The 13,878-nt window shown below is 39.8% G+C and overlaps 1 protein-coding gene across 1 annotated transcript in view; it reads right to left on the bottom strand.

Annotated features, from left to right (window-relative positions):
• OPN3 (opsin 3) overlaps nucleotides 1-13,878 on the bottom strand; it is a 41,421-nt gene that overhangs the window by 11,046 nt on the left and 16,497 nt on the right.

The raw sequence follows: 13,878 nt of genomic DNA, 5'->3' as shown, positions 1-13,878 counted from the left end.
GACACTCCGAAAGGCAGTCCAATGCACTCAGATGTAAAATTAATGAACAGAAGGATTAGTTTATCAATGAGATTTAAACTATAAAAAAGACCCAAACAGAAATGCTAGAGCTGAAGAAATCAATAAATGAGATGAGGAATTCATGAAAAAGCATTGGAAATAAAGCTGACCCCATGGAAGAGAAAATTAATGAGCTCAAAGATAGAAATTGAGAAATGATTCAAGTAGAAGAATGAGAACCAAAATTTTTCTTAAATGAAAAAAATTGGCACTAACAAGTTGGCTCAGTGGATCGAGTGTTGACCCGGCAAATGGACGTCCTGGGTGCCATTGCCAGTCAGGGCACACATGAGAAGCAACCATCTGCTCCTCTGCCCCTTCCCCTCTCTTTCTTTCTCTCTTCCTTTCTCAAAGCCAGTGGTTCAGTTGATTTGAGCATCAGCCCCAGAGGGGAGTTGCTGGGTGGATCCCGGTCTGGATGCATGCGGGAGTCAGTCTCTTCATCTCCCCTCCTCTCACTAAAAAAAAAATTCTATAAGACATGACTCCATTAAAAAGATAACAAGGATAATAGGTATCCCAGAAGGAAAACAGATGGAGAAGGGAATAGTGAGCCCATTAACAGAAATAATTGATAAGAATTCCCCATTCATAGGGAAGGAACTGCACATTGAAATACAAGTTTAGAAAACAATCATCACAAAACCACCTTCTCCGAGAATGATAAAGAGAGAATTCTCAAGGCAACCAGGAAAAAGAAGAAAGTAATTTGCAAAGGAAATCCCCCAGATTATCATCATATTTCTCTGCAGAAACACTGCAGGCCAGGAAAGAGTGGAATGATATATTCAAAATACTGAAAAATGGAAACCATGGGCCAAAGAATAATATATCCAGGAAAGCTGCCCTTTGGGTATAAAGTAGAAATAAAGGTTTATCAAACATTACAAAAGCTAAGGAAATTTACAGCCAAAAGTCCTGAAGCAAAAAGACAAATGTACAGAAAACTTTAAGGTGACAGACAGAAACAGAAAACCGCAACTCTATTTTAGCACAGGATGTTAAAAATTTTATTATAACATAGAAATTAAAAGGGAAAAGCATTAAAAACAACCATAGCTATTTGATAATGAATATACAACATAAAAAGGAATGATTTGTGACAACAAACACATAAAATTAGAGGGGGGCAATACAACTTGTATAGGTCAATGAAGATAAGATGCCGTCAGAATAAATGAGACTGTTTTTTCTCAATGAAACATTTAATACAAATCTTGTGGTAACTACAAAACTATAAGCCACTGTTGAGACACAGAACATAAAAAAGAAGAAATGGAGAAAAATACCAAACTAAAGATGCATGCAGAAACACAAAGAAAAAGAAACAATGGAGATACAGAGAAATCAGAAAATGAAAGACAAAATGGCAGTAGTTAAGTCATCATATATTAGTAATCACCCTAAATGTAAATAAGCTGAATTTGGCAATCCAAGGCACAGAGTAGATAGATAGATTAAAAAACAAAGCCCAGCCCTGACTGGTTGGCTCAGTGGTAGAGTATGGGCCCAGAGTATGGATGTCCCAGGTCAATTCCTGGTCAGGGCACGCAGGAGAAGCCACCATCTACTTCTCCACTCTTTCTCCTTTTTCTCTTCTCTCTCTCTCTCCCCTACCTACAGCCATGGCTCACTGCTTCAAGTGAGTTGGCCTCCAGTGCTGAGGCTAGCTCAGTGGAGCCTCTGCCTCAAGCACTAAAAATAGCTCAGTTGCCAAGCAATGGCCCAAGATGAGCAGAGCAGCCTCCCCATAGGGGACTCGCCAGGTGGATCCCATTCAGGGTGCATGAGGGAGTCTGTCTCTGTCTCCCCTTCTCTCACTTAAAAGAACAAAAATAAAACAACAGCAAGAAAAAAAGGATATGCTGTTTTTGGGAGATCCATCTCAGTTACAAAGACAAACATAGGCTCAATGTGAAGTGGTGGAAGATGATACTCCAAGCAAATGACATCTAAAGAAGAGCAGGTATGGCCTGACCTCTGGTGGCACAGAGGATAAAGCGTCGACTTGGGAACACTGAGGTCACCGGTTCAAAACCCTGCACTTGTCTGGTCAAGGCATATATGGGAGTTGATGCTTCCTGCTCCTCCCCCCTTTCTCTCTCTCTCTCTCTCTCTCTCTCTCTCTCTCTCTCTCCCTCCTTCCCTCCCTCCTCTCTAAAATGAATAAATAAATAAATAAAATTAAAAAAAAAAAGAAGAGCAGGTATGGCCATATTTATATCAGACAATACAGACTTCAAGACAAAAAAAGTAATGAGACAAAGATGAATATTTTATAACAATAAAGGGAACCATCCATCAATAAAACATAATGTTTATATATATATATATACACACACACATCCAAATTAGTAGCACCAAAATACATAAGTCATTATTAACAAACCTAAAGGGAGAAATAGACAAAAACAAAGTAACAAGTAAGAAACTTTGACACCCTGCTTACACCAAGGTATAGATCATCCAGATAGAAAATCAAGAAGGAAACATTGGCCTTAAATGACATATTAGAGTAGATGAATTTAATAGATATTACCAGGACTTTCCATTCCAAAGTGAAAAAATACACATTCTTCTCAAGTACACATGGGACAGTCTCAAGAATAGATCACATATTAGAACATAAAACAAGTTTCAATAAGTTTAAGGAGATTAAAATCATATCAAGCATCTTTTCTGGCTACATTGATATTAAACAGAAATCAACTACAAAAAGAAAGCTGGAAAAGTGAAAAAAATGTAAAAATAAACATATTACTGAACAACCAACTATTGAGTCTCTGAGGAAATAAAAGAAAAAGCCAAACAATATATAAAGACAAATACAAATGAAAATATGACATACCAAAATCTTTGGTATATAGCAAAAGCAGTACCAAGAGGGAAATTTATAGCAATACAGGCCTACTTCAAAAAACAACAAAAAATCTCAAGTAAACAATTTAACATTATTCCTAAAGGAACTATAAAAAGAAGCTCAGATCCAGTAGAAGGGAATTATAGAAATCAGAGTGGAAATAAATGAAATAGAAAATAAAAAGAAATTTTAAATAATTAATTAAACAAGGAGCTGGTTCTTTGAAAAGATAAAATTGACAATCTTTAACTAGTCTCACTAAGGAAAAAGGGGAGAAGACTCAAATAAAAGTGGAAAGGTTGCAATAAATACCACAGAAATACAAAGGATTCAAAAAGGCTATTATGAAAGGCTATTTGCCACCAAATCGAACAACTTAGAAGAAATGGATAAATCCTTAGAATTATACAACCATTCTAGACTGAACCATGAACAGACCCATCACTAGTAAGGATACTAAAACATAATCAAAAATCTCCCCCAAACCAGAAGTCTGGGACCTGATGGCTTCACTGGTAAATTCTACCGAACATTCAAAGAAGATTTAATACCTATCCTTCTCAAACTCTTCCAAAAAATTGAAGAGGATAAAATGCTTCTTAGCTCATTTTATGAGACCAACATTATCCTGACACTAACACTACTAGATAAGGACAATACATAAAAGAAAATTACAGGCCAGTATCTCTGATGAACATAAATGAAAAATCTTAAACAAAACATTAGCAAATTGAATAAAACAATATATTATGAGGACTGTACACCACAATCATGTGGGATTCGTTTCAGGGATATAAGAATGGTTCAACATCTTCAAATCAACCAATGTGATACATTACATTAACAAAATAAAGGAAAAAATTATATGATCATCTCAATAAATGAAGAAAAAGCATGTGACAAGATACAACATTAATTTGATACAAACTCTCAATAAAATGGATAAAGAAGATAAGTACCTCAACATAATAAAGGCCAAACAGTAAACCAGCAACTAACATTGTAATTTTGAAAAACTGAAAGCTTCTTCTTAGATCAGGGACAAACCAGTGTCTGTGTTTTAGCAAAAATGAGCCTCAAGTGCCTGAATGCAGCTGCCAATATTTAGGGTTCATGTTATCTCAATTATGTCTCTTAAATACGTGAGAACATTTGCCAATTGAAAAAAAAAGAAAATAGTTTCTAGAAGTTATAAAATGTACTCATAAATCTGTCAATCTAAAGAATGCTGTTTTCTTTTGATTGTCACTAAAAATTAAGGTTTTTAAGAAGTAAGAAATCTAAGTCAGAAAGAAATTGTATGACTTTAGTAATAACAAGTATAAGGTATAAAAAATATTTCTGAAGGGCAAGAATCAAAAATACATTATTCTGCCTGACCTGTGGTGGCGCAGTGATAAAGCGTGGACCTGGAAATGCTGAGGTCGCTGGTTCGAAACCCTGGGCTTGCCTGGTCAAGGCACATATGGGAGTTGATGCTTCCAGCTCCTCCCTACCTTCTCTCTCTCTCTCTCTCTCTCTCTCTCTCTCTCTCTCTCTCTCTCCTCTCTCTCTCCCTCTCTGTCTCTCTCTCTCCCTTACTCTCTCCTCTCTAAAATGAATAATAAAAAATTTTCAAAAAATACATTATTCTAACTGTAGTCATTTCTGAATGAGTTAAAAATAAGGCCAACTAAAAGAGACAAGGAAACTTGCAGAAGGTTTGTGTAAGTCACAGAAGGTTCATGCAGAGAAAAGAAGAAAAAGAGAAAGAATCGAGGAAGTAAAAAAAGGTGAGAATGGAATATAAAAGAAAGGAACATACAGATCACAGGGAGGAAGGACATTGGAAGGGTTGTCTTAAAAGGGGAGCAGAAAATAGAAACAGAGAAACGAGAGGGAAGGAGAGGCACACAGATAGGTGGTGGAGCTGAGTGGTGATTTTGAAGGCAAAGGAAGAAGCCCAGGAGCTTTCTTTGACTTTTTAAAACCAATAGTCCTGTCCCCACAAAAGCCCCAGGGACAAATGACAGTGGGGACCAAATTGATTAAATTCTTAGTAAAAAATCTAAAAAGTCCTGATATACTTTCATTTGTAATTCTGATTATTGTTTTAAAATATTGATACAAAAAAAAGTAAATTCTTTTGTCAACTGCATTATAATTCAATCTATAACCATGGTATTTTTAATGATTTTGTCATCTAGAGACAGTTACTGTTTTACTCTGATGCATTTGCAAATATACGTTACAAAAAAAAAATCCATAGAGAGAACTCTTACTTGATCTAATTACAGTTTCTAAAAATAAATGTTCAGATCATACCTTTAAACTGGACAAAGATTTTAGAAGTGGAAGGAATAAATGAACAGATGCTTCACATGGTGCCCCAGGTCCCAGGACTGGACAGCTCATTATCAGTCATCAGCTGTCTGTATTGAGAAGGTGAACAGAGACAAAAGGGGCAGGGCGGGCTGAATGCATTCCTCCAGGACCCCCCCCCCCCCGGGCATCTCCATCTTTAAGGGAGAGGACACCAAAGCAAAAAAATGCCTCATTTTCTTCTATAGTGTCACCTGGCCTTAATACAAACTCGAGGACAGGGAAGTTTGGATTGTGAGTGGATCACTGAATTATAACGCTATTCTTCAATTAGATTTGTTTTGCAAAAATAAAAGCAAATGGAGTGAACTACCTTACATTCAGATGTTCACAGATGGCCCTTTTTACCAAGATGGGGATTTAAGGGAGTCTTGTAGGATGTGTTGCCCCAATGGCAGATGAATTAGAGGACACTTTCCTCACCATCTTGGCAAGATATGGGCCCTTGTCCCTAGTGAATCCAACTGCATCCCCCCAGAGGTGGAACAGTCTGCTTCCCAGCTCACTCAGTTGCCATTTCCCAAATACATCCACCTCCACAAAACCCCTCCCCCGCTGCAGAACTGTCACTACACGGAGAAGAACTCAGTATCACCCAAACCCTAACATGTTACCTCTCAGGGAAGTAGCAAAGGGGGAGCCTGGTAGAGGAATTATTTGAGTGCATGTTTCCTCCTCTATGTCTGACCTGGCCCTCTGCAAAGAAAAACTTCATGAGTTTTCTGAAGAACCTAGCAAATTCACAAAAGGGTTTCATCAGGTAACACTGACTTATGACCTAACTTGGAGTGATTACCCCCTTGCCAGCCTGAGACCAGTGTCAGTTTGGTAACAGCTCCCCCCACACCCTTCTGGCCCCTGTCCACCACTGGTAATACTCCACAGTAAGATTTGATTTGGAGAGGGCAATGAGACTACCCTTCTGTGTGAATTGGGAGACTGGCCAGTGAGAAAGGGAGTTTCTGGGTAGCAGGTAGTGGATATGTAGGAAACAATACAGATGGAAGTTGAGAACTCAGAAATTGGCTCTCGAAAACCTATCACTGCATAGCCATTAGGGAGAGTTTAGGTACCCCTAGTGTATGCATAATTCCATACAAGATAGTAGTCTATAGAATGTAATCTTATTGGCATATTATCAAGATTGCTTAATTTGCTACAATGCTTATATTAGGATACACACCATGCCTCAGCTGCCAGCCATACTCAAGTCTTTGATTTAGCTGCTATTCTCTCTGCCTGAAATGCTGATAAAGATTTCACAGTTGAAAAACAGAGACACTTAAATAACTACGGGAATGTGGTAATGCTGAACAGAGCTGTGTCTGGAGCTGGAGACAGAGCAGTACTTGCCTCTGCCCTAGGGAAATACTGAAGAAGGTTTTCAGAGAAAGCACTATTTGAATTAATGAATGGGAGGGAGTTGATCAAGTTGATGAAGGTCAGGATATCTCAAGGCCAAGGATATAACCATGGAAGTGAAAGGGGGTAGGTAAGTGTTAACTCTCCTCATCCGTTTGAGTCAGGTGTTCTTTGTAATATAACCTGAAAATTATGCATTTTTTATGACAGTTATCAACAAATACTTGTCATGTACATACAACATACCAGGTACTGTACTAGGCAATAAAAAAAAAAGTTGAATAAATAAATAATTATAACACAATGAGACAAATTCTATAAAAGAAGAACATCTTTGGGGCCAAAGTCCTGGATTCAATTTTCATTTCTACACATAATTACCACAACTCTGGGAAAATTAATTAACACCTCTGAACCTCAATTATCTCACCAATAAAATAGAAATAATTGTACCAAATGCTGTCTGTGTATATTAGAGAATACAAATGTATTTAGTAAAACAGTACTATATAAGGTATTAGTATTACTGAATAGTTGAGTATAGTGGAAGACATTTGGCAAAAGGCACAGGAATGGGTAGTGTTCCAGAGCTGAAACGTATGAGTGTGGTAATAGCACACACAAATGGTCCAGAACGAAGTCATTTTCCCCCATTGGTCAGTAGGTGTCCACATTGAATAGAAAATGGTCTAACTCTCAGTAAGCAAGTTGACACCAAACAGATTAGATTCTTAGAACAGGTTAGACCATCTACCAGATCAGTTCATTACTATATGGTAGATTTAAAAAATTGGTATGACAATGTCCATGCCTTCAAGAGCTCACATTCCAGAGAAGGAAGTTACTCTAGGCTGGACAGTAGGAGGAAGAATATCCAATTCAGGAAAAGACTTCCTCTGGAAAGCAGGTACCACCTGAGTCTTGAATATTAAGCACATTTTAACCTGGCAAATTAGGAGGGTTGGAGGTGGGGGGAGGGACAGCCCATTCTATTCCAGGAAAAGGGGACAGCTTATGTAAACACATGGAGACCTGACAGAGCTTGTACCATTTGGATTCCTGCAAATAATTCAAAATAGTAGAAGCAGACAGTTCTAGTAAGAGAGGAGTAAAAGACTAGGAACTCTCCCAGGAAGACCCTTACATGCCAAGCAAGGACTTTGAAATGTATCACAGGGCTCTTGAGAAACCATCAAATGTTATTATTGTCTTATGTTTCTGTACACTTCTAGAACATTTTGTTTTCTTTTGGTTTTATTTTTGCAGATTTCCTTATGAAAATTTCCCTCTAGCTGCTCAAGTGAGTTAGCTGAGATTGATGGAGAAGATTGAGGGCTTTCAAATCTTATGAAAATAATTCAACACATGAATAAATAAAGGGATAGCTGCGTGACCCCATACTTGCAATGACAATTCTAGTTCCTAAGTGTTCCTATCTGGATTACTAACCTGGCACCAACTGAAGAAACTTTGAGATAGTCCAGAAGAGTGAAATAAAAAGATGAGGGACTCTCAGAAGTACCAAATTCAATCTAAATGGTCATTTATAATTTACAAAATGTTCAGAGAAGCTCCGCGTTTAGGTTTTAGTGTGGGTGGTAACACACAGGTCCCATTTCCAGTCACTTCTATTTGCATGCTACTGACTCAGCCAGAGAACCAGAGCCAATTTTCTCTTTGGAATGAGAAAACACACTCAGCTGTAATTGTATGTGTGTGTGTAAGTAACCAGTCAACTAAAAATGTGATATGAGATACCCCAGGATCATTACAGGAGAATGAGGCAAGAAGATAAGAAATTTGTCAGAATGTGTTAAGGGAAAATGTAATTGCTATATTCCAGGCAGCGCAGCACTGGGACAAATGATTTAAGTTTAAAGTACCCAATGTGTGAGGTAGTAATATGCAAAACCCATCTTGGTGGTAAGTGTGGGACAGTTTGATAGGCACAAAAAATATCATGTCTTGGACAGTCTTAGTCTTCCGGAGCAGAGAATGTCAAATGAGGGAGAGTAAAGAAAAACTGGAGGTGAGGAAGTGTTACTAAGGAGGAGCACTGTGCCTAAGGCCACAAAGCAAAGCCCGTGGGTGTTAGACCATTCACAGTCAACTGTTTCCAGCTCCTCTCCCACACTGTCAAATTGGGTTCCTATGGATTTGACCTCTCCCCCAGTCCGAGTTCAATTTAAACCCCTTTAGATCCAAGCAGCAAGTCTCTCTCCCTGGGTAGGAACAGTGATTCCAAATGCCAGCTCCTGAAATAGCTACAGATGAGTGTGTGGGTCATTGTTTAAGCTGCCCAGTCCAAGCTCTGCCCTTGAAGGTGCTGCATTAAGGGACATAGGAATCTGTATGGTCAGGAGACTCCCCACGATGCTCACTAACTTTAGGAACAGGGGTCTACATAAAAATCACAGCTTTAATATCATCTGTCCATGGCTATTGCTCACACCCCAGGCTTCCTCCCCAACCTCAGTCACTGATGGAGAAGCGCAAGAAGCCATGACAGATGTCTGATTCCTTCCATTTCAATCCTGCACCAAGAGCTGCCATGCAGCACTTTTTTGTGTCATCTGCATCCATGTTAGTCTGTGTGGAAAGGTGGCCCTCTCATTCCAATGACGGACCAGCAGCTTGTCCATTTCAGCTTCAGCTGCAAAGTCTTCCCATCATGACCTCCATCCTTCACCACAGAACAGTGACATCTGGGTTTCGGTCCAGCCAGTAGCCCAAGATTGGAAGTGTATTTGCAGACCTTAATGTTCTGTGGAATGATTCTCTTCATTGAGATTTATATATATATAATGTATGTATGTATATATAAGATTTCAGTGGTTTAAGGTTTTCTTCCTCATATTATTTTGTATACCTGCCTTTCATCCATTTGTTATTATTATTAGGCATCTTTCATCCTATTTAAGAATCCTACATATTTAAGAAATAGAAAATAGAGACATGGCTCAGCAGAGAGATCAGTTTATATATATATTTCCCCCATTCCCCTGGATATAACTGAGGATCACTCCAGGCAGGGAAACAGGACCTTCCCCTAACACGGCTCTTAGACAAGCCACTATGGAATTTACCAAAACCTTGCTCCATTTGAGTTGAGTTGACCAATCTGGCCTTAGCCCAGGAGCCCCAGAGCACTCTAGCCATAGACTCTAATAAAGGCCTGTGCTCGGGTCCTGCCTCTCCCTGTGTGACCCCCCCAAGGCATGCCATGTATTTCCTCCAGGATCCCTAAGCAATCTTTATTTCAGTTTCTCTTGTAATCTGTTGTTGAACTGAGACTCCCCATCAAGCACCCTGCACTTCACTTAACAAATATAATTTTAACCAAGTCCTAACAGGGTATTAGGGAAAACGTTGCTGCTGCTTGGAGGTGGGAAATCAGGGTGCTTGGGGGCTGCCAGGGTTACGGGAAAGTAAGAAAGTAGAGAAAATGTGCAGAGATGTTGAAGATATGGGGAAGCTTACTGTTCACGAGGGGAAGCTCTGAGCACACATGATTGGGCCCAGGTGGTCCCGATCAAGAAATACACTGAGCCGTAAGAGATGCGAGTCCAGCCATGGCTGACTAGAGAGACTTTCCCTTTTGGCCAAGACTGACCTCAACAGGAATGTGAGGTACAATGGGATTTACTGATCACCTTTATTTCGGGGCAGGGGTGGGGGGAGTAGGTAGAGTGTTTCTAAGGTCTGGGTCCTGAATGATTTACTTGGTGGTATGTTGATTTCAGGAACAAGTGTTCTCTTAGATTACATTAAATTTTTCATTGTTCTAAAAGTGTTGTGAAGAGGGATAGTATAACCTAGTCACCAAGGACACTGGATCCTGGTTCCATATCTTCCATTTTTTCTTATGTGACCTTGAACCAGTTAATCAATCTCCTGGTGATTCGATTTCTTTAACTATAAAATAGGGTTAACCATAGTAATGACCTCACAGAGTTGTGATGAAGATTAAGAGTACCTTAATATGTATACATATAAAGCACTGCCTGACATACAGTGGCACACTGAATAAGTGTTAGCCATGGACATTATAATCCATTAGCTATACATATATTTACATGCATCATTGGTTACCTCCTTTGGATAAATTCTTAGCAATATAATCATTAGGTGAGAAATGCGTACACATTTTTAATGCTTTCAATGCAACTTGTTCAAAGACCCACCGGAAAAGAAATTAAGTCTCCACTAGCATATCACCAGATACTTATTATTCCCCTTATGTCACAAAGTGGGACAACCAATCACCACCCAGCAACCACTTACAATTGCCCTGTTTACTCACTGACCCAGAATGCAGGAGTGGTGCCCAGTAATCTGTATTTTAGACATTCCTATTTGATTCAACTGATAAATCAATCAGTTGCTAAAACCCTAGTTTACCCAACCTCTTGGCAATATCAACACTTTAGGCCAGCTTCTTTTTGAAATTCCCTTTACTTCTAAAACCTCTCTCCTAGTCCCTCTCCTATTTCTATGCCAGCGCCCCCCTTTTAAAGAAAAACATTATCTTATATAACTGGATGTCCACAGTGCAGTGGCTTCAGCCATGGTGTCCAATGAAAATGTAACGTGAGCCGCGTAAGCTAGGGACCTAGGTAAATATAGGGCGCTGCCCCCCCCCCCCCCCATCATTGGCTCAGCTGTTCTCTATTCAACCTCTAAGTCTCAGGAAGACTGGCAATCAAGGTAGCAGACTCTGACTCACATCCTTAAGGCTTATGAAGCCCAGGAAGAAAAATAATGCATACCTAGGAATCCTAGAAAATAAAACTTCCTAGTCCATGACTAATCCAGAGTTACATCAAACCGGTTAGGGCACCTTGTTCCTGCTCCCAGTAGGTCCATATCTACCAGCTCTCACCCAATAGTCAGCTCATTTTTCTTCCTAAGAGCACACATACCCAGCCACTGAGTCATGCCGACTTAATTACACATATTTTAATTTATAGCATGATTTTTTTTATTTGTTGAAAAATAAATGTACTTTAAAATTCTAGAAGTTACCACTTTTAAAATAGCGATTTACGTGATATGCATTCTTTTATTTAACAAGGCAAAGCAGAACAGATATGTTTCAACTCTAATTAGTGGATCTGAAGGCTTAGTAGGAGGGCCCAGGCAAGGCACTTAATTCCTGCAAGTCTTATCTGGAAAATAGATAGAAATACCCGTCCTTTCTTACCTTACATAGTTGTCTTGAAGGTCACATGAGAAAATGCAGTTGTTAGGAGAAAAGGCAGTGTTTCTACAAATGCTGTAGCAGAACAGCTGTCATAATACTCGTGTTGGAATAAAATTCTTTCAGTAGAATAACTTGGCTTCTCTGTTCAAGCCTTTCAGAAGGCTGGAGGTATTGTGCCCCCTGCTGTTGAAATGTGAATACATCCAGTTGCTGGTTAAAAAGGTAAAAGGGATACTAGAAACAATGCCTTATTATAATAAAGATAAAAATACTAAAGTAAAAAAAAAAGTCAAATCTTTCAATGCAATAAGAGCATTACTGCTGTTTGTCCTGCCAAGAGGAAGGTAAATGAAAGTAATCCGAATCAGATTTCCTGGCCTTGAAACTTGCTTCTGGGCTTCTCTCCTTTTGGTGCCCTTACATTTCCTGGTCCCTGAGTTCTCTCTGTGTTTGGGCTTCTGGGACCCTTGCATACATTCTCGTTTTCTTTCGTTGATGTCAGAAACTTCTTCATTAACTTCTTCAGTAGATCTCATAAAGTATTAACCAATCTACCATTTAATGTTTTTTATTTAGTTTTTCTTTTTCTTTTATTGGCAAGAGAGGCAGAGACAGAGAGGGACAGAGATGAGAAGCATCAACTAGCAGTTGCGGCACTTTACTTGTTAATTGATTGCTTCTTATACATGCCTTGACCAGGGGGCTCCAGCTGAGCCAGTGACCCCTTGCTCAAGCCAGCGACCTTGGGGTTTCAAACCTGGGTACTCAGCATCCCAGGTTGATGCTCTATCCACTGTGCCAACACCTGGTCAGGCCACCATTTAACTTTTATGCTGTTTCCAGCTGTTTCATAAAATGTTTTGGCATCCCTTTAAAGGAATGCCATCATAGATCGGGTTCCTTTTTGCTTCTCTTTTCTTTGGGTGGTAGTTATAACAGGGGACATGAGTTCTCATTAAGGTAAGAGAGATATATGTCCTCCAAGAGAATGGTTCTCAGGTGCTGTATAGAGGACCTGTCTTACTCGTTTTTCTAGTTGTAACCCAACTGATTGAAAGTTGTTAGAATAGGCCTGACCTGTGGTGGCGCTGTGGATAAAGCATTGACCTGGAAATGCTGAGGTCGCCGGTTCGAAACCCTGGACTTGCCTGGTCAAGGCACATATGGGAGTTGATGCTTCCTGCTCCTCCCCCCGTCTCCCTGTCTCTCTCTCCTCTCTGTCTCTGTCCTCTCTAAAATGAATAAAAAATTTGTTAGAATAATGCCAACTGATAACCCACAGTTGATGTTCAACTGATGTTTGTAGAATTAAATCACCTTGATTTGGATCTCTCAGGCTGACAAGAAAAGTCAGCCAATATCCTCAGCCCCCTGCGATTTGTCCTCAGCTTAGGTCTCCCTGAAAACGCTCTTCAGACTCAGGTGTGGCCACTTCTAGGAATCCAAATCCAACCCTCATTTCTGGGACCTCCAAGACTCCCAAATGAAGTGTTTTATTGGGTTTGGGAACACACTTTAGTATGTAATGTCTTCAGGCTGATGCCCTGGAATGTATTAATACTATTTCTATCAGTTCCACATTTGGCTCTGAGGTTTCTGTTTTAAAAAAGTGTTGTTACCCTGGCCGGTTGGCTCAGTGGTAGAGCGTCGGCCCAGCGTGTGGAAGTCCTGGGTTTATTCCTGGTCAGGGCACACAGGAGAAGCACCCACCTACTTCTCCTTCCTCCTCTCCTTTCTCTTTCTCTCCCTCCCACAGCCAAGGCTCCATTGGAGCAAAGTTGACCCTGGCGCTGAGGATGGATGATTCCATGGCCTCTGTCTCAGGCACTAGAATGGCTCTGGTTGCGAAGGAGCAATGCCCCAGACTGGCGCATTGCCCTCTAGTGGGCATGCCGGGTTCATCCCAGTAGAGTGCATGCAGGAGTCTGTCTCTGCCTCTCCACTTCTCAGTTCAGAAAAATACAAAAAAAAAAAAAAAAAAAGAAAAAAAAGTGTTGTTACAATATACCTTCTTATTTCTTAATTCTGGGTA

Source organism: Saccopteryx leptura, chromosome 1 (assembly GCF_036850995.1).
Source record: "Saccopteryx leptura isolate mSacLep1 chromosome 1, mSacLep1_pri_phased_curated, whole genome shotgun sequence".
Taxonomy (NCBI): Eukaryota; Metazoa; Chordata; class Mammalia; order Chiroptera; family Emballonuridae; genus Saccopteryx; species Saccopteryx leptura.
The sequence above is the reverse complement of the archived record's forward strand: the minus strand, read 5'-3'. Positions and strand labels throughout refer to the sequence as shown.